The sequence below is a fragment of the Pan paniscus genome, chromosome 12 (assembly GCF_029289425.2).
Source record: "Pan paniscus chromosome 12, NHGRI_mPanPan1-v2.0_pri, whole genome shotgun sequence".
NCBI lineage: Eukaryota > Metazoa > Chordata > Mammalia > Primates > Hominidae > Pan > Pan paniscus.
Genome location: NC_073261.2, coordinates 61,781,473 through 61,806,105, shown reverse-complemented (window position 1 = coordinate 61,806,105; position 24,633 = coordinate 61,781,473). Strand labels below are relative to the sequence as shown.

The 24,633-nt window shown below is 48.4% G+C and overlaps 1 long non-coding RNA gene across 1 annotated transcript; it reads left to right on the top strand.

Moving 5' to 3' along the window:
* Nucleotides 1–13,544: 13,544 nt before the first annotated feature.
* Nucleotides 13,545–22,734, top strand: LOC130541257 (uncharacterized). The gene is made up of 4 exons (XR_008955304.1): nucleotides 13,545–13,653; nucleotides 19,019–19,338; nucleotides 19,431–19,543; nucleotides 21,506–22,734. It is a non-coding gene; the product is annotated as an uncharacterized LOC130541257 (long non-coding RNA).
* The last annotated feature ends 1,899 nt before the right edge of the window (nucleotides 22,735–24,633 follow it).

Below are 24,633 nucleotides of genomic sequence, written 5' to 3'. Positions count from 1 at the left end.
GTAATTGAAACATAAAGGGCTACTTCTATAGTACATTACAACTAAATTATAATGGCAAGTTTCACCAACCTAAGTTCACAGCCCACATGTTAACTGTGTTACCAAGAGAAAATTAATCAACTTCTCTGAGCCTGAATTATCCATAAAAATGGGAGTGATCCTACCTCATGAGGTTGATGTATTAAATAATGGATGTATTTAATAAGACATTTGTCACATGAGTAAACAGTCAGTGAGCGGTAGCCAGAGCATAGCATCAGGGAACTCCGTGAAAGCTCCTGGAGTCCCAGTAGGTTCAAGAAGCAGACACAGGAGAAAGGGTCACTAAATAATAATAGAGTCACTTGGCATTTTAAAATTAAATGGGCCTTCGTTATGAAAATGGCTTATTTTAATGACTCAGATATTTCATCTTATAACCACTTTTAGATAAGCCAGACTTTCCTTTTGTTGTTGTATTGGTCTTTGATGATTTCATAACAGGTACATTAATATTGGATCATCATAACTTAAAGTTAATGCTTCAGTACTGAAGACCAAAAAATGGTCAGCTTTGTGCCAGACCAGGTTTAAACTATACAATAGCAGTGGCTGGCAGGAAGAGTTTTGAGCACCTTCTTGGGATCTCAGCTAAGGGGCAGCCTGTCGCTTACAAGCTTGTCTTGGTCATCAGCAGCTGCACATCTGTCTTAAAGTCATCCAGGAAGATCCTGCAGAGTTAAGAGGGGAAGAAACTAAGTAGTAGGAGCTGCAAAAGGCCAAAGCCTACACTGGGGTTCAGCAAACAGCCTTGGGTCCTCTATGTCTTAAAACCAGCTCATTCATCCCGCAGCTTCATCCCACTGGATGCCCAAGTCCTGAGAGCCAGACATAATTCCCCAGGTTAATCCAAGCCAGACTGGGAAGCATGGGAGAAAACTTTCCTAAGTTGAGTCACATCAGTACTATTTTTATGAGTCTTCTTTTTTTTTTTTTAATAGAGAAGCTTGTTCTTCCCTCTTCATGATTGTGTTCTTTATGTAGAATTTGTCATCTTTTCATTCCTTCATGTTTATTGAATCAGTTAGGATTAGGCTTGGCTCTGAGTAACAAAAACCCAAAATACTGCATTTCATGTAATAAGACTCATCCTTTTGTCACATTTTAACTTCTCTGAAATTGGAATGTGTCATACAATTGGATGGGTTGTCTTTAGTTGGCAGCAGTTTCTTTTTCTTAGCGACGTACTAAGTAATGTTACCTTACGACCAATGACAGAGTAGATGAAAATGGTAATGGTGGCTTAAACAGTGGAATTTTATTTCCCTCCTGTAAAATGCTGGAAGAAAACAGTCTGGGGCTGGTAAGGGGCTTCATATGATCACCTCCTGAAGTCCTTACTAGCTTGTTCCATCATTCTCAACACATGCTTTCTACCCTCTGGTCCAAGGTGGCCATTAAGGTTATGGCCTTCCATGCCTATATTCCAGCCATCAGGGTAGAAAGAGTGAAGAAGGGATTCTCCTTCCCATTAAGGATACTTTCATTAGGGCATACACAGTATTTCCAGTTATAATCTATTGGCCAGAACTTCATTGCAGGTTCCTATCTAGCAGCAACAGAGGCTGGGAAATACCTCTATTCTGGGTGGCCATCTAAAAGATGGGGAACCTAGTTGTAAGGAAGAAGAGATCATATAGGGCAACCAGTAGTCTGAGCCACACCTGTTTTTTATTTCTCAGCTCATAAACATACTTCCTTGAGATAAACTAATGCATAGAGAAATGAATTCCAAGATCATTTTCTCAGGCTGCAATGCCTCAGGCTAGATTTATTGCCTTCCTGATGCTTTTCCAAAAGGGAAAGGATCTATAGAGGGCAGTACAGGATTTCCTGGGACCATGGAGGAACAAGTGCTAAGACAAGTCCCGGGTGGAAGTAGGGGCAGCCTGATGAGATGAACACTGAATTGGAGTGGGAGTTGTGTGTTAAATACAGCCCTGTCACTAACCAGCTGTAAGATCTTCGATAAATCCCTTTTTTAAGCACCAGGTACTTCATAAAATGAGGGATTGGAATCTATAGAATCAAAGACTAAGGTAGGAGAAAACCTTAAAGAATAGAATTTTAGGGCTGGAAGATCAGCTGGTCCAGTGCTTTCCAACTACTCCCAGGAGCCCCGCAGCAGTGCCAGGAGGCCTTGGCACCTACAGTCAGGGTGTGTCCAATAATAACACTGGGCTTATATATTTAGGGAGGGGAAAGGTGATTGCAGAAGATTTCATGTAATAAAAACGTTCCATTGCTACCAAAAGTTGAAAACCAAAGATGACTCAATACCCATAGCTGAAGAAATGGAAGCCTAAATAAGAAAACTGACTGGCACATCATTACATATCTATAACCAGGGGCAGGACCTGAACCCAGTTTCCCTTACTCTTGGCTTTTTTGTTTATACCCTCCTGCAACCCCACCCCACCCCCAACCCCCGTCTGAATAGCTGGCTGGCCAGCTTTTGCCTGAACATTTGCAGGGACACTACGTGGGCTCAGGACTTCACCAGGAAGTCTCCTTGCCCACCTCCAATGCACACGTACACACACACACACACACACACACACACGCTTGGTTGGCAGCACAGATTGCTAGGACCTTGAGCGGAAACCTGGTTTCCCATAACCGGTTGCTCATTGGTTCAAGTTACCTTCTCTCAAGCTGCAGGGATGAACCTAGACTCTTCCATGAATATCTGAAGATCACTATCATGCTCCTCCTCCTACCAAACCTCCCGTGATGACATGGTTTCCAGGCCTTTCTCACACACATTATTCTTTTCTGGACATTGTCCAGTTTGCCAAAGTTCCTCTTAAAATGTGCTCCCCTGACAGAGCCAGAGGTCATCTCTTCACTGGCATGGGGCTCAGGTTTATCTCAGACCCTACTTTTAATGTAGCCTAAAATTGCATTACTGTTTATGGCAACAATATTGCCTCTTTAGCTCACTGTGTGAACAGCCTTTTACCCCTAACTGCCGTCAAACCAGATTTTTTTTCTCTCATCTCTCATCTCCTGGTGTCACTGAGTTTTTTGAGCCTAAAAGCACGGTTTTATATTGATCCTTTTTCAGGATTTTTTGTCAGCTTTAGACCATTGTTTCAGCCTGCTCATCCCATCAAATCTTCATTGTACCATCAACACACAGACTTGCCCTCCTTCCTCTGCTCTGTCATCCACAGATTGATAAACATCCTTCATAATCCAAATCACTCACACAAAATGTTGACCAGTAAAACATCCAGTGTGCCAGGAAGACCCTGGGTGCAGCTTCTCAACCCAGTGATGCCCACATTTCTTCATCTTGCCCACCAGTCATAAAAACAGGTGAAGCCTTGCCAAATCCAATCATGTTACACCTGTGGCATCTCATGGGCCATCCTGCGCATTTCTACAGATGCTCCCCCAAACCTCATGCAGCTTGAACATTTCTGTGATGCCCAGCATGGTGGCACACACCTGTAGTCCTGGTTACTCAGAAGGCCGAGGCAGGAGGATCACTTGAGCCCAGGAGTTCGAGACCAGCCTGAGCAACACAGTGAGACTCCTTTTTTTTTTTTTTTTTTTTTGAGACAGAGTCTCACTCTGTTGCCCAGGCTGGAGTGCAGTGTCAAGATCTTGGTTCACTGCAACCTCCACCTCCTGGGTTCAAGCAATTCTCTTGCCTCAGCCTCCAGAGTAGCTGGGATTACAGTCACGTGCCACCACCCCCAGCTAATTTTTGTATTTTTAGTAGCGACAGGGTTTCACCATGGTGGTCAGGCTGGTCTTGAACTCCTGACTCATGATCCGCCTGCCTCGGCCTCCCTAAGTGCTGGGATTACAGGTGTGAGCTACCGTGCCCGGCTGAGATTCCATCTTTTAAAAAAAAAAAAAAAATCTGACTAGTTCTCCAAAAGAAGCATAAGGATGATAAAACAAGTAGAAGATAAAATGACATCTACTCAGGATGGGAGATTAAGTGAGGATGATCCATATCATCACTGGCACACAGAAAGCCCTCAATAAACAACTTTTTATCTTCATTCATCCAGATCAGTCTTCTGTCATTGATGATGCAGATAGGAGGCTGATAGGAGGAGGATATGGTTGTCTTCTTAAAGTTGCCCTTAAGGAATCTGCTTTGTTTCAATTCTCTATCATTTCAGTTATCTTTTCAGCCTGGACCCTCTGTGAGAATACTGCATATCACTTTACATAATGTTATTATTTTAAATTTACCTCTTTCAAAAACTGCTCCCTTCCTTCAGTTTTCAAAAACCAGGATTTAGGGAACAAAATACTGGTCACTGTTGTCAACTGTGACTTCAAAGCCTTTCGCTTGCTCACTCCCAGCTCTCCTTTTGACCAGAGCTCATGCTCCTCTCCTGCCTCACCATCCCTCCCCTGAAGGTCAGGGACTAGGGAGGGTCACAAAGACCAAAAGGGTCAAGGAGGGAAAATAAGGAGATCTTTTGTGATCTGCGCTGTGTCTACCTTAGAAGAGGGGCTGCTGTCATCTCCTACCCAGTGTTTCCACTACAGAATCCTTGATCAAAACAGCTAATGATGATCTCAGTGGAGATCCTCATCTTTGCCTCTCCCCTGAGCTCTGTGCACCACCCCCTTTTTTTTTTTTTTTTTTTTTTTTTTGAGACAGTCTCTCACTCTGTCACCCAGGCTGGAGTTGAGTGGCACAATCTTGACTCACTGCAACCTCCGCCTCCAGGGTTCAAGCAATTCTCCTGTGTCAGCCTCCCAAGTAGCTGGGACTACAGCTGTGTGCTACCAAGCCCAGCTAATTTTTGTACTTTTGGTCGAGATGGGGTTTCACCATGTTAGCCAGGCTGGTGTCAAACTCCTGGCCTCAAGTGATCCGCCCTCATTGGCCTCCCAAAGTGCTGGGATTACAGGCGTGAGCCACTGTGCTCAGCCCTGCACCACTATTCTGACAACCCTATGGCCGTCCCCACCTAGGTGTCCCCAAGACACTCCTGCAATTAAACATGTGTACCACAAAAGCTTGTGCTCACAGCCTTCCAGCCCTCCACCCGACCCCACCATGCCTCTGGCCTTAGGATCGCCCTTGCTCCATTTGCCACACTTCAGGTTCACTCTCAGCCTGCTCCCCTTCCTTACCCCTCATCCTATTGGCCTGAAATCCTGTCAGTGACACCTCCTAAGTATCCATTGCCTCTCTCTTCAAGCCTTCATCATCTTTACATGATTATTTTAACAGCCTCATGCTGACCTTCCTCTGCCCGTCCCACCTCCAATTTAACCTTCCACTATGTCAATGGATTGCTCTTTTCCTGTTGAGCATCCTTCATGGTACCCCCTTACCCTCTGGACAGTCAGCTCCTTGGCAGGTTCCACAGCACTGGGATCGTCCTCTCTGCATGGAGGCTCCCACCTGGCCTACCAGCTCCTTGCTAGTTACCAAATGCCCACTGAGGGCTGGCCCACGCTCATCGTCTCTTAGGAAAAGCCTTTCTCACCAGCCAGCCAGCCTCATTTCCTCAGGGAGCCTTTCTGGGCCACCCCCACAGACAGAGCTGGCTCTCCAGCCTCTGCGATTGCTTGGCAAATCTCTCTGATCATGTAATGCTCATAATAAAACTACTTCACATTTATTAAGAGCTCTGCTGAGTGCCAAGTACTGGGCCTCACACACATTCTCTCTTAATGCTCACAGTAACCCTAAAAGGTACCTGAACTCATCTCCTGATAAGGAAACCAAGACGGGACATGATGTCACTTCCCCCAAGGTCATAGAGCCAGGAAGCAGAAAAGTCTTGAGCCCAGATCTGAAGGATCACAGAGCCTGAACACTTAGCCACAGAGCATCAGCCTCAGTGGGATGAAGGCTGTTATGTCACCTCTCACCTTGCTTCCTGATGATGGATTTACTTGTCTCTCTCCCTCAGGCCATGAGCTCCTTGAGAGCAGGGACTGGATCTGGCTCATGTTTGTCCCCTGTTCTCTGGCACAGTGCCTGGTGCATGGGCTGACTTTCATTTTGTTTGCTTCCTAAACCAGTTTATGCATGAGCCCCTCAGGGGAATGTACGGGGACCCTTCCTGAATCTGTGCTTTGCTTCTGCCTGCAAACATTGTGACCCTCACCTCAAGCAATGTCCAAATTTTCCCCCAAAATATCATATTCTATCAATCACTGACTCAGTTCTCCAAGCTCTGAAGCAACCCCCCAAACCCTTCGGTTTTCATTCTGCCAAATGCTATCTGTTTCTGTTGGCTTTTGCCTCAATCCCTGCCTTGTGTAACCAGCAGGTAAGAGCTGGATATGGGGTGATCCTATTCCTGGGGTACAGCTCTACAGCCCACAGCACCAGGGAGCCCCTAGTTGAAAAGCATGTACACAGCTCTGTAGGAGAGACCCCTGAACCTAGGACCCATCCTGACCATTCCTCCTAGGGTGCCCTGAGTGGATGGTTGGAGGAAATCAGTAAAGATGCCTCTCAGTGTGATACCACAGGAGCACCTGAAGGCATGCTCCCTAAGGAAACCTGCCCCACCCACTGTCAGCCTCACCGCACCCCACCCCCAACCTTTTATTTTTCTCTGTTATCCAAAGCAAGACTTCCAAGTTTGGGCTGGAGGTGGTGCAGGGAGGGTAGGTGGAGTTGCTTCTGACTTTGTAGCTCTGGGACCAGGCTTCCCAACATGGCCCAAGGACCCCCAAACCCAGCAGGATTACTGCCAAAGCAAGCCACACTGGGGGCTCTCCTTCTGTTATAAATTCAAGTCACATAGCCTGGGCACGGTGGCTTACACCTGTAATCCCAACACTTTGGGAGGCTGATGCAGGAAGATGGCTGAAGGCCAGGAGTTCAAGACCAGCCTGGGCAACATAGTGAGACCCTGTCTCTATAAAAATAATTTTTTTAAGATGGAGTCTTGCTCTGTTGCCCAGGCTAGAGTGCAGTGGTGTGATCTTGGCTTACTGCAACATCCACCTCCCAGGTTCAAATGACTCTCCTGCCTCAGCCTCCCAAGTAGGTGGGACTACAGGTGTGCACCATCACATCCAGCTAATTTTTATATTTTTTAGTAGAGATGGAGTTTCACCATGTTGGCCAGGTTGGCCTTGAACTCCTGACCTCAGGTTATCTGCCCGCCTCAGCCTCCCAGAGTGCTGGGATTACAGGCATGAGCCACTGTGCTCAGCCAACAATTTTTAAAAACAAATAAATTTAAGCCACAGCTTAAAAGAGACCCTCAGCTGAATGGAGACATGTTACCAAAATCAGTATTTTTACTCAGTGGGAGGAGATAAGTCTTGCCTAAGGACTGTCCAACTCCTCATAGAACACTTTAGTCCTAGGAAGCATCAGGGGAGTGGGGTTGCAATTTATTTCACTTTATTTCTGCTGAGTTGCCTTGGGAGTCTGAACTTTGATCTGGGTGGGAATCAGAGAATGGCACGGGTCAGTTCAAGCTCTTGTCAGATAAAATGTTCGCCCTTGGCTCAAAGAAGAGGACTGAACTCACTTCCTGTTAACCTAATATCTGTCTCGGCACCCCTATTCCACGGTGATTCCTTCTCCCCCACCCTATTTAATCACCTGTCCTGGCCACTGCTGTCCTGGCCGTGCAGCAACAGCTACAACCCAGAAGACAGGCAGGTATTGCTTCCCTTCAGCTACTATCTTGTAACTCCCTCTTAATTTACAATCTGTTTGCTGTTTCAGATGTTTGGAAAGAAAACGCCTTAGTCAGCAGCCCTAGAAAGCCTCATTTTCAGTAAAATCTGGACACTTCTTTTCCACCCTAGGGTTGTGGTTTTTGTTTGTTTTTTTTTTTTTTTTTTTTTTTTTTTTTGGCTGGAACCTAACATCTGTGAGGCAGACAGGACCACATGGGCTCTGTGTCACCAGACACCTGTTGAAAGGATGTAGTCAGGGGTAGAAAATCTGGGCAGAGCCCACCGGTGACAGCTGGTATTTATCTAATATCAGCCTCCACTGACAGGGAAATGGACGGCAACCCAGCACTAACAGAAGAGCAAAGAGAAGAAAAGGTGATGGGTCCGAGCTGCAAATGCTCCTGGGGACCTGCTGGGAATCCCTTTCCCCACTGACTGACAAGAAACCCAAAGGTGCTTGAAGACATGATGGTTTTCCCTGCTGAAGAGGAGTGGCTGCCACCACAGTATACACCTCCGCGGGGCTGACCTCTGGGGAGAGGGTCCTTCCAGGCACATCCGTAAAACGACACACCTGTCAATCTGCCTGAGTTTTCATGGTCTTGTGGTGTGCTTCTGAAGGATCATGAAAGAAAGGGCATGCGCGATTTTAGATAATCATTTCAACGTGGGGCTTGGTAGAAAACAAAACTCATAACTGGAACTGTGTTTTATGCATGAGGCAGCTCTGGGGCCCTGCCAGCTCACGGCTTGCCTAGGCCATATGTCCTCAAACGCACCAGCCTCAACTCAGGACATGAGGAATCCTGAGCCCTCAAGGTCACAGAAGAGGTGGCCTGTGTATCACTCCTGGAAAAGAGGCAGAAAAGTGGCAGCCAGAGTTCGAATGAGGGCACCGCCACTTCTGTTGTGAGACCATAGACCAGTATGTAAAATGTGGCTAGGAATTAAAAGAAAAAATACCAAAACAGCCTACTTAGGGGAGTTAGAGATAACTCATTGTCTTCGTCTGTTTGGGCGGCTATGACAAAATACATTAGACTGGATGATTTATAAACAACAGAAATGTGTTGCTTACGGTTCTGGAAGCTGCAAAGTCCGAGATCAAGACGCCAGCAGACTCCGCGTCTAGTAAAGGTGCACTCTCCGCTTCGCAGATGCCTTCCTACAGCGTCCTCACCTGGAAGAAGGGATAAGTAAGCTCCCAAGCCCCTTTTATAGGAGCACTAATCCCACTCACAAGGGCTCTGCCCTCGTGGCCTAACACCTCCCAGGTGCCCCAACTCTTAACACCACCACATTGGGGATTTGGTTTCAACATATAAATTTTGAGGGAGACACAAACATTCAGACCAGAGCACTAAACCCTTAGCACATGAATCTCCATAGGGTATAACTGCAACATCTACAACCACTTAGCATAACGCTTGGAAATAGTCAGTGCTCAATAAATGTTAGGTGTTATTGTTTAGGACACCAAGATCTTAGTGAGTATCTACATTGTATACTGCCTGGGTTGGGAGCTTTTTAGGGCATTAGGGTATTTAATATGCAGCACCTGATTCAATGAACTAATTAGGGACCGTCAGATCAGCTGTTCGCTATCAAATGATTATGAGCAACCTACTCTTGACTTAATGATGAGGCTACAGAAGTAAGCCCTGTCAGGAGGCTGGGAAGGGGCTCAGTTTGGGGAGACGGCCATGTGGCCCAGAATCACCCAAAGAGACCTCAGAGGGATCTCATAGGCATGTCCATAAAAGGTGACCCTTGGCAACCTGTCCACATTTTTAATTGTCTTATGATGGGCCCATGTTTTTAATTGTCTTGCGGTGGCCTGCAAGATGGGTGGGATGTGAACACGTGCAAAGGGAGTGATCAGCCAGGGCCCATCCTGGGAAGTAAATCCCAACAAAGACTATCCATCCATCCATTCATTCAACTTCTAATAAGCACCTACTATGTGCCAGGTGCTTGTGTGTTCCATCCCAAACTCACAGAGAGTGTTCACCCTTGGGTTTGTCAAGCATCTGGTACCTGGCCAAGCCCAGGAAGGTGAATGGTGTCCTTTAGGGTATCTCATCTTCCTCCCTCGAGCCATCCCTAACTTCAAATATCTTAGATTTTATTTACTTGTTTATTTTACTGAAATTTTTTAGAATAAATTATGGACATTCTCCCATGTCACCCACACACAGCAACACCATATCCAAAATAAAGGGATGATTTTCCATATCTAACCTCACCACTGTTATCACACCTAAGACAGTTAAACATAATTTCTGACTCCCATTTGAAATGAAGTCTATATTTGAATTCCTCCAAATGTCCCTAAAATGTCTTTTATAGTTTGCCTGTTCAAACCAGGGGCTGCTCAAGGAAAATACACCTCATTTGGTTGTATGTTTCTTTTCATCTAGAACAGTTCTCCCATCTTTTTCTTTTTCTTTATAATTTCAACTTTTATTTTAGATTCAGGGGGTACGTGTACAGACTTGTTACCTGGGCATATTGTATAATGCTGAGGTTTGGGGTATAAATGATCCTGCCACCCAGCTGGTGAACACAGTATGCAACAGTTAGTTTTTCAACCCTTCCCCTTCTCCCTCCCTCTCCTCTCTAGTAGTCTCTGGTATCTACTGTTGCCATCTTTATGTATGTCCATGAGAACCCAATGTTTAGCTCCCACTTATGTGAGAACATGTAGTATTTGGTTTTCTGTTCACATTAATTTGCCTAGGATTATGGCTTCCAGCTGCTCCTAGGTTGCTGCAAAGGACATGATTTCATTCTTTTTTATGGCTGCACTTTTATTTTTCATTACATGGCTTTTTTGAAGAGATCAGGCTAGTCGTCTTGTAGAATGTCCCACATTCTGGATTTATCTGATTGTCTCCTCCTAGTGTCATTTAGCTTGTCCCTCTATCCCCTATGCTTCCTCTCATGGTATCCATAAGCATGGGGGTGCTCAACAACCTCGTCATCCAGAAACCCCCAGCAGTGGGAACTGGCCCTGTGGGTCATCACTCCTACTGGGCTATCCCAGCCCCATCAGGATTGGTCACCTGGTGCCTGGTCCTCCTTCCTCACAGTGGCCTTTCTCAGACCTGTGCTGAACTCCCTCCCTCCCCACTTCAGCCTCTGCTGGAAGAAGCCTTTCCTGACCATTCACTGAAAGTGTGCCCCCCAACCTTCTCTAGATCCCAGCCTACTGTATTTTTCTTCTTATCACACCATATCATCCAAGATATATTTACTGTTTATTTTGTGTTCTCTGTCTCTCCTGCCAACACTGTAAACTTAATTAGGACAGGGACCATTATCGCCACAATCACTACTGTATCCCCAGTGCCTAGAACAGCTTCTTATACAAAGAAGGCACCTCATAAACCTTGAATGAATGAGTATATGAATGAATGGGCCCTATGGCTAATAATCCAATTCTAAGTATACCATCTACCCCAAGTAATATTGTTTGAGGGTATCATCTTCCCAGAAACACATACAAAATTCTGAAACTACACTTAACATTAAGCAGGGGAAAAACCACATCATCTGTGAACAGCAACAAAGTCTCCCTGTGCAAGTTGTCTGGTCTTCCAGCCCTCAGGCCCACCCCGCCCTCTCCACCAGACTTTGGGCAACTCCTGGATCACTCAACCCAGGGTGAATCCAGGGCCGCTTAGCCATAAATACCATTTAGTCTCACTCAGCAAATATGAGCTCTATGAATTATAGCACTTGGCTTGGAGGATGATTTCTTTTGTCTGATTTTTTTCTAAGTCGAGTCTACTTTTTTCCTCCTTTTTCTTTCTTAGCCTTCAAATGCTGAACAAGTTCTGCATTCAACTCCCAGCCAAGTTTTGTAGCTTGGAGCTGGCACTGAGCCAGAGGGCCTGGGCAGAGGAATCAAGGAGAGTCCCCAGAGCCAGGGTGGAAGCTGGGGTACAACCCACCGATGAGCAAAGGAGCAGGGCTAGCTTGTGTTTTGTTGGGATCAAACCAACAAATGAGACATGGCACAGTGCACCATCTAAAATGGAGCTTCTCACCCTGGCTCCCAGGGAGCCCAGGAACCCCCTGAAACTGTGTGCAACATCTTGTGAATATTTGCTTCCAAGCACCTTTCTGGGGAGAGGGTCTGTAGCTTTCATCAGTTTCCCAAGGGAGTTTGTGACATCCTCACTCCACCCCCAAAAAGAAGGGTAAGAAAAACACAGTGTCCGGCAGCTTTTCGGATACAGGATCAAAATTGTGTGAAACTCTTGCTGTGCCGCACCTCACCCAGGAGCTCAGGCTCATTTAGGAAACAAGGCCCGATTGAAGGAGGCAGGTTCGGGTTTTGTTTTATTTTCTTTTGTTGAGTTATCATTTCTTGAGAGCTTCCTGTATGCACAGCACAATATTAAGCTCTCTGACAACAACAATAATAGCTAGCTCTCAACCCAGCACTTAGCGCCAGGCCCTGTTCAAGGTGTTTTCTGTGTATTTGCTCATTGACTCTCCCAAGAGTCCTAAGAAATAGGTACCATTATTCTCATCTCACTTTACAGATGATAAAACTGAGGCACAGAAAAGGAACTTGCCCCAAAACCCATGGCAAGACAGATCTGAACCCAGGGGGTCTGGCTCCAGGTCCATGTGCCTAGAGGACCTCTCAAGCTCTGTTATTTCATTGGAACCTACACTTACCTCCAAAGTATGTAGTCTTGTTTTCTCCGTTCTACAGGTGATAACACTGAGGTTGAACAACTTGCCCAAGGTCACCTCATGCTTTACACACCTCTCACTGTGAGACTGACAACCAGAGAACAGTCAAAGGAATTCAGAGGGGGTCATTCCAGGAAGGGGAGACAGGGGAAGAGTCAAGCAGGGGCGGTGGGAATCTGGGAGGTCATGGAGCTCAAGTGTGTGTGCCTGAAAAACCGCTCCCCGAGTGCTGAGGAGCAGCCAAGCCTCCTTCCAGAGCCCTCAGCCCAGGAGAGGTGGCTTACAGTCCCACAGGTGGAGGAGGAGCCTTAGGCTCAAGGTTAACACCCACTCTCCTTCCCTGTTCTGCATCACAGTCACGGGGGTCACCCAAGGAGTGCCTTCTATGGTAGAGAGAGATTAACACGACAGCCTCCCAGCAGTCCCCACCCCAACCCTGCTCCCTGGGCCAGCTGTCCCGCTGTCATTGACCCGGTCCCTATTTACAGTTCAGTAGCAGAGGCCTATGACTCAGGGACAGAGGGAATTCCCACGGTGCCAGGCCTCAGGCCATGTGGAGAGTGGCTCATTAAGAGCCACGGCACAGCGATTACCTCCAGAGAGGCGTGTGAGCAGGTACCTTGGAAGCTCTGTTTCTCATGTTTCTAAAGATCGCCAAGGTGTTGTGTTCTGAGTAATAATGAATTGCCTTCATTATTCACACGCACAACCTGCACCACCGCCCACAAAGGCCTTGGACACTCCTGCTGAAGAGGTCAAGTCAGCCCTCTGGTCCCAGCTCTCCCATTGACTGGCTGGTGGGTGTCAGCCTAAGAGCCGTATGGACTTCGTCAGTGCCGGAGTGTGAGGCCCTTTGTATTTTGGAGCCATTACCAGAAAGCAGAGCCTCCAGTAGACCTTTTTCAAACTTTCTGTGTGGTTTGCACGTTCGTCCACTGTACCGAGGTAGCATTTCTTCTCATTATGACTCCTGGGGCTGTCCGCCTGCCTCCGGTTCCCAAAACCCTGTGGGTGTGGAAGCTGTGAGGTAAGCAGAACATGGCCCAGCCTCCGGGCCCTGCTGATTGGTTCAGAAGTGGACCTCTGGCGCAGGCCCCTCCAACCACAACATCCTGAGCTCTTGGCAACAATTGCTTGGTGACGGCCTCAGCTTTTAACTAGAATTTTGGAGAAAAGCTGCAGTGTGTCTTTAACTTGTTAAGCTTGGGAGCTGCTATCGGAGAGTCTTGCATTCTGGGCCCAGCCACATCCCTGCTCTTGGTAAAGGTTAGTTATTTACCTTTAGTTAATTACCTTTACCAAAATTATTTCAGCAAAAAATAAATTATATACATGCACACGCGTGCACACACACACACACCCATACACATGTCTTTAAACTACTTAGAGGGGCGTTCCTGCCACTTGCAACCAGCCTGTCATATATACTTCTCTGAACCATCTGGACATTTTGCAGGAGGTTCCCTTTCTGCAGAGGGACAAAGGGGTAGGCTGGGGAGAACATGAAGGCCTTTGGGTTAATGTGTTGGAAGCTGCCGCCAAGCTTGTAAATGAAAAGCATCTTTGAACTCATTGAGTAAACGTATAGGAAAGTGGATTTAAATCGAACGTCATCTGCCTACCGTCTTGGAAGCACATGTGTATGGCCCCAAAGCTAAAGGCTGCTAGACTTCTGCACAGGAGCTTGCGGCCTGGTGGTAGTCACTTCCCTTGGCGGGGCTTCCAGGGGTCCAGCAGCCTCACCTGACACGTGACACAGGGGCAGAGCCAAGCAAAGCTTCAGCCTCCAGTGCGAGGTGCAGCCACAGCTATCTCCTGCCCAGCTGGATTTTCCAGTCCTGCCGGCACGTTCCTTCCTGTTCCTTCCCTCATCCTTTGGCAAACAGATATCTGCAAACTCAGGCACCCAGAGAGTGAGGGGATTCCCATGGGGGCCTTCCGTGGTATAGGCTCTTGGGGCTCTGCCAGCCTGCTCTTAGAGGCCGGGACTGGTGGGCTAGGCTGGCAAAGCTATCCTCCATGCCCCGCTCTCCTCCCTCCTGTCTTCCTTTCCTCCACCCACCTCACAGCCCCTGGCCTGCCTTTACTCCCAGCTCTCCTCCCTGAACCAGACCCGCTCCACCCTCTGCCACTTACACCTTTAAGGTGGACAACTGAGCTGGAAGGAGCCTCAGAAACCATCCCCATCCAATCCATTTCCTTTCCAGAAGGAGAAACTGAGGACAGGGAGGCGAAGTGAGCTGTTAAAAGTCACCATCTAAGGAGCTGTGTTGGGGATAGAACACGGGTGGCTACGCCGGGCACGGTGGTGCGCACCTGCAGTCCTGGCTGCTGGAGAGGCTGAGGCGGAAGGATCGCTTAAGCCCCGGAGTTCGAATCCAGCCTGGGCAAGGGGCGAGATCTTCCTCTCTTAAAAAAAGGAAAAAAAGGGCCAGGCGAGGTGGCTCACGCCTGTAATCTCAGCACTTTGGGAGGCCAAGGCGGGCGGATCACTTGAGGTCAGGAGTTTGAGAGCAGCCTGGCCAACATGGTGAAACTCCGTCTCTACTAAAAATACAAAAATATCAGCCGGGCGTGGTGGCGCATGCCTGTAATCCCAGCTACTCGGGAGACTGAGGCAAGAGAATCGCTTGAACCCAGGAGGCGGAGGTTGCAGTGAGCTGAGATCGTGCCACTGCACTCCAGCCTGGGCGACAGAGCAAGACTCTGTCAAAAAAAAAAAAAAAAAAAAAAAAAAAAAGAAGAAGAAGGAAGGAAGGAAGGAAAGAGGAAGGAGAACCAGTGGCCAGCGCCCTGAGTGTGTTTGGAGAGGGTTGGGGTGTGGGGGTGTGCGTTTGAAGCCTTGTGTCTCCTGTGGACAAGGAGGAGCGCTCTGTGCCCTGGGGGAAGCCAAGGGAGAGGAGGGGTTGGAGAGGCAGGGACCCCGTCCGCCTGGACACTCGGGAATGAAGGCGTGACAGGCCTCAGCCGGCCGTCCCTCCTCGCGCCTCTGCCCCGGGGGACGCACGAGGACCGGAAAGCCGAGGGGGCGCAGGGTCTGCTCTGGCCGCCGGGCCCGGGATGCCAGGATGCGGGGGGCCGGGGCTACCGGTGCTCTTGGGGGCAGGGGGAAGCTCCGCTCCCTCTAGAGAGGACAACCGCCCCGCCGCCCCGGCAGCCTCCGAGGCGCCCTCTCCGCGCTTCACTCTCGGCCGCTCCCCCGGAGCCACGCGAGCCGGTCGTGGCGGCTGGACCCGAGCCTGGGAGCCTGCAGGCGGCCGCGCCGCGCTGCGCTGCCGAACCGCCCGGAGCCGCAGGGCCGCCGCCCGCCCGCTCGGGGGCGCCCCAGCTTCCGGCCTCCGGCGGCTTCCGCGTCGCGCTTCCAAGGCCCGGCGGCCGCGCCAGGCCCCCTCGGCGCCCCCCGTCCCCTCTGCCGGGCGCTCGCCCCCGCCTCCACCCTGGGATCTGAGCCCGGGCCGTCTCCCCGCGGCGCCGCGCCTGACGGTCACTCTCTCTGACCTCCTGGGCCCAGTCCTGGGGCCAAGAGCCGCATCCCCGGGGAACTTGGTAGAAAAATATGCGGCTCCTGTAGCCACCCGAGATCTTCTGGATCAGAACCCCTGCACCAGCAGACTGGGTGTCATGGACCTCCAAGCGGTTTTGACGCTGCGGAAGCTTGAGAACCTCCGCTCTGGAGCCCAGACCCCGCTGGAGGGTGGACAGAGCGGGAGGGTGGACTGAGCCCCTCGAGGACAGCGACCCTGTCTTTGTTCCCTGAAATAGCAGGGAGTCCTGCTGATTATTGACTGGTGAGACAGGGAAAATGGTTCCTGCAGGCAGCCCTGGGGTACTTTAATAAAAATGGTCTTTCCTGGATGATGACCAGGAGTGACTTGGAAATTGACACAAATTTCCTCAAAGGATTGATCCATTTAGCATCTGTTTAGATTACATCCCAAGTTGTTGGCAATGGAGCTGGAAAAGCACTCTGACCCTCTATTGTCAATGGTCTCTGAGGGGCCCTCAGCACCTGGCGTGGCTCACATATCCAGCCTTCTGCCAGGAACGTGGACCCTTGCTTCATGGATGTCATTTATAGGCTGAGTGAAAATCTATCCCAGAAGGTTTGGGATACACTTGAAGATACTTCCAACCTTCACTAAAGATTATTCCCATTTCATAGGAAGGAACTACTTCCCTTCTTATTCCACCTAGAAAAATGCGGAATAATTCAAAAGATGTGACCATAACTTTTTGTCTTTTTTCCAGAATATTTTAAAATATGTTTACGTAATATTTACAATAAAATTTAACACATTCATAACTCTGTAATGTGTCCCATTCCCTGAGACCCAAGTGTCTGCTGTTAACGTAGTGACAGGGAGGGTTAAGGCCATGGTGTGTTAAGGAATGTTGGCTCACTGCACAATATCTCCCACCAGAAGTCCATTTTGCAGCCAACAACCTTTGAATCACCCTGCCCTTGACTCAAGGGGATGATTCTGATGGTGGAGTACGGATCAGAGTGAGGGGAGATTTGGGATAGGCCGGCCAGGTCTCTCAAGTCTCATCTTCCAGGTGACCCTCTCACCTGCTTCTAAGCCTTTGAATGGGTTGTAGGAGGTTGGGGGCTGGGGGTTAGGGATGAGAGGAGGGCCCCAGAAGATGGGGCTTTCTGGCTGGTCTGCTTGGGGAGGATGGGAGAGGGTTTGATAGAGCAGGGGTTTGTTCAGGGCCAATTGTGCTGTCAAGAGCCTGTTTATCCCAACAATTCTACTTCAGGAATTTATTCTATGGGAATAATCAGAGAGGCCTTAAATGACCAACAATAGGCTGGGCACAGTGGCTCACAACTGTAATCCCAGCACTTTGGAAGGAGGTGGGTGGATCACCTGAGGTCGGGAGTTCGAGACCAGCCTGGCCAACATGGCAAAACCCCATCCCTACCCAAAATACAAAAAATTAGCCCGGTGTGGCACCTGTAATCCCAGCTACTTGTGAGGCTGAGGCAGGAGAATCGCTTGAACCCAGGAGGCGGAGGTTGCAGTGAGCCAAGATCTAGCCACTGCACTCCAGCCTGGGCAATGGAGAAAGACTCCGTCTCAAAAACAAACAAACAAACAAACAAACAAACAAACGGAAAAACCTAACAATGTGGGAGGGGTTTAAAGAAGAGTGCTCAGTCACATGAGAGAACAATCTGCAGCCATCAAAAAATCCCATTTTCAAAACAGTTCTAATGACATGGAGAATTGCTCATGATATGAGGTGAAAAGCAGCATAGAAAATGGTATTGTATGATACCTACTTTATGCAAAATACATATTATTTGCCTAAGGAAACATATATTTTTAAAAAGGACTGGAAGAGAGTTTGTCAAAATATTAACAATGATTTTCTTTGGGTGATGGGTTCATAGGTGATATTTGGTTTCTGCTTTATTTTGTCTGTTTTCCATAATGAGCACGTGTTACTTTTGAATTAGAAAAATAGTTTAAGAACCTGCAATGTTCTAAGCATTGTGCCAGACTCAAAGATGAATAAGCTACAAGGATGTATTTTCTGCCTTGGAGGAACTCATCATGGTCAATGGAGATAAGAGGTAGCCAGAAAATCGCAGTGTGGGGCAGGGTGGGACAAGTGTGTAAGAGAGAGAGGGGCAGGATGCAGTGGGAGCTCAGGGGAAGGACAGAAGACATCCCCTGAAATCTAAGTTCCCTGGGAGCTGGCACCTAGGAGGTCAGCAGAGCAGGGTGGGGTCAGAGTCCCAGCTCTGCTCCCTGATGCCCTGTAGCTTTGGGCAGGTTTCACTAACTAGTCTGGCTTTCCCGTCTGTAAAATGGGATAATGAAAGGTTTTTGTGAGCAACTAATAAGGTAATGAATACAAAACACGGTCCCTGGCACAGAGTAAGTGCTCAATGAAAATTAAATTTACAATAGAATTTCTAAAGTCAAGTCTGGGCAGGAAAGTGCAAGGGTAGCGAGGAACTGGTTGAGGTTGCTTGGGGTTCACAGGGAAAGGGTGGGAGACAGGATACAGGATGCCAGCCAAGGGGCATAGCTTCTGGCATAGGTGCTGCACTGCGCTGGAGGCTGGGGGACCAGTTGGGTGGGGGTTGCCTCCTGTGCCCCCTGAACAACAGAATAATGGAGGATGGCTTGGGGATGAAAGGATGGAGAGTCAACGGGCACAGTGGCTCACGCCTGTAATCTCAGCACTTTGGGAAACCAAGGCGGGTGGATCACCTGAGGTCGGGAGTTTGAGACCAGCCTGACCAATATGGTGAAACCCCACCTCTAACAAAATTAGCCGGTCACGGTGAGCATGCCTGTAATCCCAGCTACTTGGGAGGCTGAGGCAGGAAAATTGCTTGAACCCGGGAGGCGGAGGAGGTTGCAGTGAGCCGAGATCGCACCATTGCACTCTAGCCTGGGCAACAAGAGTGAAACTCCATCTCAGAAGAAAAAAGAAAGGATGGAGAGTCTGGAGCTAAACTCAAAGCACTTAGCCCTGACTGGAGAGGGTGAGGGCGTGAAGGGACCTCCACAAATCACCCTTGGCATTAATCAAGCATCTACGGTGTTGTATGTGCTGTGTTTTTAGTCCTGTTATAACCTTGAATATCAACATTACTATCTCCATTTTACAGATGCAGAAACTGAGGCCCGGGACCACACACCTGACACCAAGTGGACTAGGATTCAGGCCGTTGACCATATTCTTTCAACTTCAGGAGCAACAGCACCTGGAGGACCCAAATTTGCTGTCATCCTCCACGAGGCCTCAGCAGTCTCCAACATGGAAGGGCACTGAGCCAGCCTGGGGGTTTCCAGGGACCTTCCTGACTGAACACTGGAAAGACCCTTTCATTCCATCCTGTCCCCCAGGTGGGATCCCACGCCCTGAGGTAGAACAGAGGTGAAGAGGAAGGGGAGCGGCTCCTGTGCATTTTAATAGAAATGAATTCAAGTAAGTTTGACAATGTCATAAATCCCTCAAGAGGGCTAGAAGTGGTGGAGGAGCCCCTGTATCCCCAAGTGATCCCTCTGATGCCTTGACAGGTTCTCTCCTGAAGGACTCAGTTCCTTGGGCCCAAACTTCTCCAGTCTCTCATGAAAGGAGATGAACTGCTTCAGATAAAGTGCTAATCTTCAGCCTCAAAGTCCTCGGAAGGGTAAGATTGCTATGTATCTGAAGATGGGTGCAACAGAAAAGCAAATGTCCCATAAGACCCCAGCTCTCTCCTCCTCCACTGAGAGCGCACACTGTCTACAGGGCAAGTCTCGTTGCTTGAGAAAGCTCTTTTAATTTTTTCCAATCCACCTGGCAAAGAGCCTGACCACAGCGTCTGTCTCACCCTCCTTCCCGAAACTTCGGTCTCCCCCATGGGATTTGCAGAATTTGGGAGGGGGTGCTGTGTTGCTTTGCAGTTCTGCTGCCCATTTTTCACAAGAGAAAACTGGGTGTCAACGAAATGAGAATAGATTCTGCAATGAAAGCATTTGGAGCCAGACAGTGGGAGAAATCTGATGTATAACAGTGGTTTTCAACCACGGCTGCAAATTAGAAGCACAAGAACACTTCAAAAAATACTCATACCCAGGCCCCACCAAATATTTATCTTGAGATGGGATGCTTTCTTGCCTGCTTTCCTTGTGTGTGGGGTGTGTGTATGTGTGCTTGTGTGTGTGATATGTGTGTTTTAAAAAGTCTTCCAGGTGATTCTAATATGCCACAGCTAAGAATTACTCACCTAAAATAAGACAACTGTGTTAGAAAGAATATCCAATAGAGAAATGAACAAAAGACATGAATGGGCAATTCACAAAGACAAAATAAAAATGGCTAATGGGCACATGAAAACCTGTTGACCCCAATTAATAATTAAAGAAATGCTAAATAAAACAATAATGAGATAGCATTTCACGTATCAAGTTGTCAACCCTTTTTTTTCTAATGAAAGAATATTCCCAGGAATAACAACAACATGTTTGTGTGTGTTGGGGGTGGGGCTGTGGCGAGTCTCAAACACTGTGAGAATAAATAGCTACAATCTCTCCTGAGGGCAGCTGGGCAACATGCACCTTTACACCCATCAGTTTCACATTAAGATTCTATAAGGATGCACTGGGATTTAGCTAGAGCTGTTAATCTTAGCAGGAACAGAAAATTGGAAATTCCTAAATATCTACCATTAGGAGATGAGTTCAATGAATTACGGTGCTGCCATAAAACAGGATGCCACACAGTCACTGAATGTAATAGAGTCGATGACTATGTCCTGATTAGGGAAGATGTTCAGATAAACTATTGAGTGAAAAAAGAAGCAGTTTCCAAATAATAATACCATTTTTGCTTTTTAAAAAAATAATGTCCTTCCATGAAATAGAAGTAAAAAAATTAGAAGAATATGAAAAGTATATGCGTGTATGTGTCGGTACTTAGGAAAGAGCTTGCAAAAATATATGCAGGCCAGATGTGGTGGCTCATACTTGTAATCCTGGAAAGACTTGGGAGGCTAAGGAGGGAAGATTGCTTGGGGCCAGGACTTCCAGACCAGCCTGGGCAAGATAGGGAGACCCTGTCTCTATAATTATTTTTTTCTTTTCTTTTTTTTTTTTTTGTAAATTAGCCAGGCATGATAGCACGCACCTGTAGTCTCAGCTACTTGGGAGGCTGAGGCAGGAAGATCCTTAAGCCCAGGAGTTCAAGGTCACAGTGAGCCATGGTTGTACCACTGCACTCCAGCATGGGTGACAGAGTAAGACCCTGTCTAAAAAAAAAAAAAAGCAAAGTTTTAGTAGTCATCACCTTTGTGTACTACAAAGGTATTTTATATTTTTATTTTTGCTTTCTGTATTTTCTAGCTTTTCCCTGCAAAGGATATACTGTATTCGTGTTTGTTAAAAGGAAAAAATTGTTTTTAATTAAAAAAATTAATGAAAATTTAAAAATTTAATTTAAAAAAATGAGCAGTTTGCTCATCTGTTTTCCTCTGGGAGGAGACAGTCAACATCTTGGTGCAGTGAAATCTCCAGAAAATCCCCAGACTCTCCACCCTTATTTCCGCACCCCACCTTTGACCAAGGAACCAAAATATAGCCTCAAACTGGACTTCTTTTCCCTCCTCTTCCAGGCCTTCTCCACGCTGCTGGGCTGTGAAAGGCTGAAGGAGGTGGAGCTGGGGAGGAAGACAAAGATCTAGAGGTCTGAGAGAGCCTCAGCTGAGTAGAGAGCAGCCTGGGTTCCAAAGTCCTGGCCCCAGCTCTGTGTAGCCATGTGACTTTAGTTCAGGCCCTTGACTTCTCTAAGCTTCTGTGTGCACAGCTATCAAATGGGAGTAATAACAGTATTGACCTCGTGGGTGGTTATGAGGCTTTACTGAGATGGTACAATGTCAAGGGCTTAGCACATTGCCTGGCACGTAACACTCAGTAAATGCCACCCTGACTGCGTTTAATTTGGGAAGCTAGACCCTTACGTACCCAAGGGCTGTGATGGTAGCAAGCCCACCTGCAGCCATCCTCAGAGGGTAGGTGGAGAGCGAAGCCAAGCCCCAGAGCCACGGACTCCAGAATGAAGGTATGGACTCCGTGCCTGGACCTGTTACTTGATTAGGGTTTCTGACCCCAGCTTCTTCCCCATTTGCCCTGTCACACCATCCCATAATGTCCTGTTGCCCCCCTCTTGACCCTTCCTCCCACCCCAATTCCATTTATCACAGTCCACTTATGGTGTCAGGGCAGAGACGCCCAAGGCACTGAACTCATCTTGCCACTGTTGGTCGCCCTCCGTGCCTTACAACAATGTGGGACTTGGGGATTCTAAACCACCACCCTCACCAATTCTCTCAATCCCCATGACCATCTCCATGCCTCCAAGACTCTCTGTGCCAGCCCAGAGGGGAAGCTGTCTGCAAGGACTCTGGCTCCTTAGTGCAGAGCAGGGTCTACACTAGGTGCAGAGCTCTCTGGTCAGCGCAGCGGTGGGCCTGCCACCCAGACACACAGAGGTGGCTCAGCAACAGTCAGAGGCCCTCAGACAACATCGGGAACAGAAGTGGCTGTATGAGCTTCTAAAAAGCCCCATCTGGAAGCTGGAGAAGCTGGGCCCATTCCCTAACTCAGAGGAGGCCACAGTCCCTGGGGCAGGAACTGGCCTCTCCTATTCTTCCCCTGCCCTCCAGAGTGGGGTTGCCTGGGACCAGGTCCTCAGAAACTGTGATGGGAGGAGGGCACCTTTACAACAGCAGGTGGAGCACCTGTAAGTCCCAAGTTCCCTTCCCCAAAGACCAAGAAAGAGTTTGGAGAAGACTGGAGCCAGCCTTGCCTTCTCCTCTCCTGAAGGAATGGATGCATGAATGAATGAATGCCTCTACTTTACTCTTTTATTTTTAGAGTTAAGGTAGAGAAAGAATAAAATAGCTGTGGATGTACAAACACCATTTAGAACACAGTTAAACAAGCCCAGAAGCTTAGTTGAATACAAGTGTCAATAGGCAACCACATTTTGCATTTGCTGCCCAGCAGCTAAACCAGAACTGGGCCCTGCAGTGCAGTAGTTTGGCCAACTGTTTAATGAATGAATGACATGACATGACCGCACATTTCAGATAAGGGGGAAAAGGGGGAGGAAGCTTTGGGGGGGGTGTCTCCGCACCCACGTAGAGTTGAAGTCACTTGTACTTGGTGTAACTTGACAGCTCGGTGAGCTTTAGAATCAAGCACCCACAGATGGGGAAATCTCATTTTCTAAATGAAATTAACAAAGTAGGAGGGGCAGATCAGGGTGTTTCCATTCATACCCCAGCCTGCTCTCCTAGCAATCTGGTAACTAGACCAGAGCTTCTGCTAAGTAAGTTAATCAAACAACACCTGCTGGGGCGGTGCTGCCCACAGACTTGCCCACCATTCTAAGACCCTGTACACACACACACACACACACACACACACACACACACTCATCCTGTTCTGGGCTATTCTATGTGTTTGATGCTTGAGCCAAAGATAGAATTTGTGTGGACTGTTTTCCCTGAACACTTAACTTTTGCCTGACCAGGTACCCAAGAACTCTTCCTGAGAGCCCAACCCAGGCCTTGAGCAGCCACATTGCCACAGGCCCTCTGGCTTTATTGCTGTGTTGTTGACTCAGCTGGGGATTTCTGGTGGCTTTGAGATTCTCTCTCCATCTGGACTCAGTCTCTGACGCTCCATACTCCTTCCTAGTCCCTATTTCCTCCTGTCTCTCCCCCTTGGACTCACCTGGGCAATGGGCTTCTCCAGTCTGAAAGGGTCAGGCCCTGTTAGGCTGGGGCCAGTGCCCTGGGCAGCATCTGGAGTGAAAGGCAAGCTGCTGTCAGGCCCTGAGAAACAGGTATTTTTATTCTGGGGAGTGGCCCCTTTTCGGGACTCAGACCCTGGGAATTCGGGTGCCCCACTCAGCTCTAGCTAAAGTTGGGCTCCCAGGACCCTCATCAGGCTAAGAGTGAATGCGCTTGGGTTTCTTAGCTCCCCTGCCCCCCACCATTCCCCATAGTGGGTTCCTTTTGTCTTCACTAAATCCCCTCCAATCTCCCCTTCCAAAAGCCAGCAGATCCAAGTGGAATTCAACACCCAAACACTCACACAAAGGCAAGGATTAATAGCTGGCTTTGTCTCGGCACAGATGTGCAGCAGCTTGGCGGTGGGGGAGCAGGGGGCATTTTTTTCTCGCCACTTGAGTCAGCTGGGTTCTGGCTCCGCACTTGAGGGTGGGGAGGGGAGGAAGCTGGGGAGGAACTGCTGCATGGATTCCCCCTCGAGGGCACCACACCCGACTTCTCTGAGCTGGTATGTTCTTGGGGGTCTGGTCCCCACGAAGGAGAGACTTCCTCCACAAAGTTCTTCTCTGGCTGGGAGGCCTGTCGGCCTCTCTTTCTTTGACTTCAACAAGTCACACTCACAAGCTGGTGCTCAGTCTCTGGACTCAGTTCCTGTTCTTCCAGAGCCTGAGCTCTAAAACAGGCCCCAGACATTCTCAAAGAAACCCTGAGAGCTGAGCGGACTAACTGGGACACTGACAGGAGGCACATGGGGGCATACTGCAGGAGGATGGGGAATGTTCCTGGAGGAGCTGGGGCCTAATCTGAGCTCCAAAGGATGGACAGAGGGGAAAGAAGGGGACTTCTTTGCAGCAACTCCAGGAGGGGTCAGTGGGGCAGGAGAGAGCAGGGCCTTGAAGGTATGGGAAGGGGAATGAATATTTCCTGTGGCAATAGGGAGGCAC